The 3,938-nt window shown below is 39.1% G+C and overlaps 1 pseudogene; it reads left to right on the top strand.

Moving 5' to 3' along the window:
* The first annotated feature begins 2,831 nt into the window (after positions 1 to 2,831).
* On the top strand, positions 2,832 to 3,654 carry LOC102955563 (annotated as a pseudogene).
* Positions 3,655 to 3,938: the final 284 nt, after the last annotated feature.

Genomic DNA, 3,938 nt, shown 5'->3' with positions numbered 1-3,938 from the left:
CTGGTACTTACTTTGCATGCTTTAGCTTGTAACTCGGATGCACTGCAATGTCTGTTTCTTTTCTGGACAGTCTTTGAGAACACAATTTAAGTCATCTGATTTTTCAGAATCCAGGCATCCACAGTACCAAGCACATTTTCAGTGCCCAATATGTGCTCATTGAGAACTTAAATAAATAAGTGGCTGGATGGTTGAATCTATTAAGACAATAATATTTAAAAACTAGGAAAATGACATGTAATGAATGCCTACCTTTTAACCCAGGATTTATACATTTGGTATGATATAAAGCATAATGCATTTTTCATTTATGCTTTAGTGAACCATAAAAAGAAAAGGCAAATTATCAAGTATAACTTCTTTTTGATCTATTAGCTGGTTAATCTTCATCATCTTCAAATCGAGTTTTATGTTGACTATTATTCCTATTTCATGACTAATATATTTTACTGACAGATTATTTTGCACAGTGGATGGTGGCAAGAAAACTAAATTTTCTTCATCTTAATAGTTTATTCATTTGTTTGTAAAGACAATTACCATGTCAATATATGTTAGCACTAACACAGGCTTAAAAATGTTCTATTTACTGTTCAGAATGTAATAATATCCTGTCTACACAGATCATGATTTAAGTTGTATCTCCTCAAATCTAATATGGTCCTGTCACACCTCAGCTTAGAGCTTACTGTGATATAGTTAATGAATGTGGAAGAAATCAATATAGGCTTCTTAGCATGGCCTACATGGTCTTTCACAGTCTCATTTTAATTCATCTCCAGCCTAATTTCTTAAACGTCCTGTCATCAACCTCTGTAATAGCCACCCTGAACTCCTCACCATTCTCTATATGTGTCAGATTCTTAAAAAAAATCTACCTTTATTTCCTTTTTCTTTCTCTCTCTCTTTATTTTCAGTAGAGATCTTTCTTCCACACCCACTCCTATTTCCCTATTCCAAGGATCTATCTTGTTCTACCTGGACACTGTATATCTCCCCATTGGTCTACCCACATGATTTTTAATTAGCTTTCCATGGTGTATCCAGGATATAGTTACAAAATTCTGAAAATTGTTCACAATACATTACAAAATTCCAGTTGTTCATAGGATGAGGACTAACCAACATGACCTGCCCCACTTCTCCAGTCTCCCCAAATCCCATCTTCATTTTCATTATCTATGCTCAACCACCTTGCTTTCATTGCTTTTTTTTCATTTGCTTCAAATATCATGCTCCCTTAACAGTACCATGATGCTTCCTTTACCTGGGAATTTCTTCTGGCATACCCTTTTCCACTTAGTAAACTCTTATTCATCTTTCAAATATCAATATAAAAATCATGGCTTTGGTTTTCCAGTTTCTTCTTGGATTGAAGAGCTGTGGAAAGAGTTCTGTTATCACCCTGACAAAACCAAAAATCCAGGCAAAATGCAAATTCATCACTTTTCTTGAACCAAAGAACTGAGGTCTCGGCACAACCAACTAATGTCCAATCTAAGGAGAGACTAAAGCCTGAGGGAATAGGTAGGACCTGAGCACTTCTCCACCTGGGATGATGTAGCCAAGCATGATATGAATAAGGCAGCTTGACATGTTAACAAATTAGCTGCTGACTGCACATCAGTGTGAAGTTTGGAGACCTCAGGTGCTGTGTGTACAGGGGGGAGATTACACTTGTAGATTTCTCCACATGCATCTCATAAGATATTCACAAAAAGATTGGTGAAAGTTCTGGGGAAGGGTCTCTCATGGTGCAGCGTTGGGGGAGGGGAACGGTAATGTCAGCAGGAGAAGTGCAAGCCTCATTTAAATACTTCTTCCCCATCTGCCCTTACAGACCTTACTGTGGTAAAAGAACAATACACACTGCAGTTTTTAGGGCATTAGTGAAAACTAGTGAAAAAGTAATGGGGGACAGATCAGAATACTTGTTTATCCGGAACTACAACTGGAATAGGGATGAATATACTTTACTACTAGACTAAAACTTAATGAGTAACAGGTGAACAGTTCTCCTGCAAGAGGACCAGGATAGAGCAAGACTGGAGAGGAACTCTCAGGAACACTGAAAGGAGAAGACCTAAAGCTGAGGATGAATCAGAAATGATAAAACCATGTAGAAAACCATCCCCAACCTGAACACAAATTATCTCCAGAGGAATTAGGTGACCAAGGTGCACTGAGGATAGCAACAGCAACAAACAACCAAGCCAAGGCCACTTCTGTTTAGATGGCTTCAAATCTACACAATAAGGTCTAGCAGAAGGAAAGGAATGCTAACTTCTAGACCCCCCCCCCAAAAAGTTGTTTACTTCAGTCTCTACTGTCTTAGAATGTCCAGTTTCTTTCTACAAAAGATTATGAAGTTTATGAAAAGGCAAATAATGAACAATGCATTTCCAAAAGACAAAAAATAATCAATAGAACCAGGCTCATATCTGACATATATATCAAAAAGCTATGAGCAGAATGTTAAAATCAATGCTATACAGTTGGCCCTTGAACGACATTGGTTTGACCTATATGGATCCACAGAACATAGATTAAAAAAAATTCACAGCACAGTACTATAAATATATTTTCTCCTCATGATTTTCTTAAAACATTTTCTTTTGTCCAGCTTACTGTATTGTAAAAGTACAGTATAAAATGCTTATAACATAGAAAATATGTGTTAATCAGTGGTTAATGTTACTGATAAGACTCCCAGTCAACAATAGGCTATTGGCCTGCAGATCACTTGTGGAGAGCTTTGGGTGTCTCTGGGTGTTCCAAATAGTCTCTCATGGCAGCGAAGCCCAAGCTTGCCCAAGCCCAAACATTTGCTGATGGAATCAGCAAGATGGGTTTTAGCAGCTGCTGGAGTCGAGTTTGATGAAGAATTCTTAGAAACGAGAACAGTGGCAGAAACTCCAGGATGGTAACCACCTACTGTTCCAACAAGTGCCGATGGTTGAAATTGATGGAATGAAGTTGGTGCAGACCAGAAGCATTCTCCAACTACATTGTGGAGACCATCATCTCTTTGGCAAGGACCTCAAGGAGAGAACCTGATTGACATGACTATGGAGGGGATGCTAGATCTCATGGAACTGATTGCTGTGCATCCTTTCCTAAAACCATATGATCAACAAGAAGACATGATAACATGGCCCAGAAGTCTATAATTAGATACTTGCCCATGTTTGAAAAGGTGGTTTTTTTTTAATTTTTTTTAATGTTTTATTTATTTTTGAGACAGGGAGAGAAGAGCATGAACAGAGGAGGGTCAGAGAGAGGGAGACACAGAATCTGAAACAGGCTCCAGGCTCTGAGCTGTCAGCACAGAGCCCGATGCGGGGCTTGCTTGAACTCACGGACCGCGAGATCATGACCTGAGCCGAAGTCCGCCGCTTAACCGACTGAGCCACCCAGGCGCCCCTGTTTGAAAAGGTTTTAAAGGATAATGACCAAAAGGTTTCTTGTTGGTAATTAGCTAAGCCTTGTGGGTGTGATTCTACTCTAAACCATTCTGGCTCTGGAAGAGGAAGTCCCCAATATCCTGTCTGAACCTCCCAGAGTTCTGCAGTGGAACTAAGTAATATTGCTACAGTTAAGAAATTCCTTGAATCTGGCAGCATGAAGAAAGCTCCTCTGGATGACATCTATTAAGAAACATCTACATCTTTATGCTGTAAAACATCACATTCATCTGTGAGTGAGAGCTAGTCCCTAGAGATTTCTGTGTCCACCGTAGCATTTGAACTGATGCCAGGCTGTCATGATCCCAGCTCTGTCATGGTGCTATGTATAATTGTCCCTAAGTTGGGTGTTTCATGTCAAGATCTTTGCTAGAAACATTGACATGTTTTTGTCCAGTGAATAATTGTTTTGAGGTTTTTCTGAGAACTTTTTTGGAGAGGCTGGCATTTAACTTAGATCTGATGTAGTTCCTC

This window comes from Panthera tigris, chromosome C1, assembly GCF_018350195.1.
Source record: "Panthera tigris isolate Pti1 chromosome C1, P.tigris_Pti1_mat1.1, whole genome shotgun sequence".
NCBI classification, from domain to species: Eukaryota; Metazoa; Chordata; class Mammalia; order Carnivora; family Felidae; genus Panthera; species Panthera tigris.
Note: the sequence above shows the minus strand (reverse complement) of the source record. Positions and strands in the feature narration are given on the sequence as shown.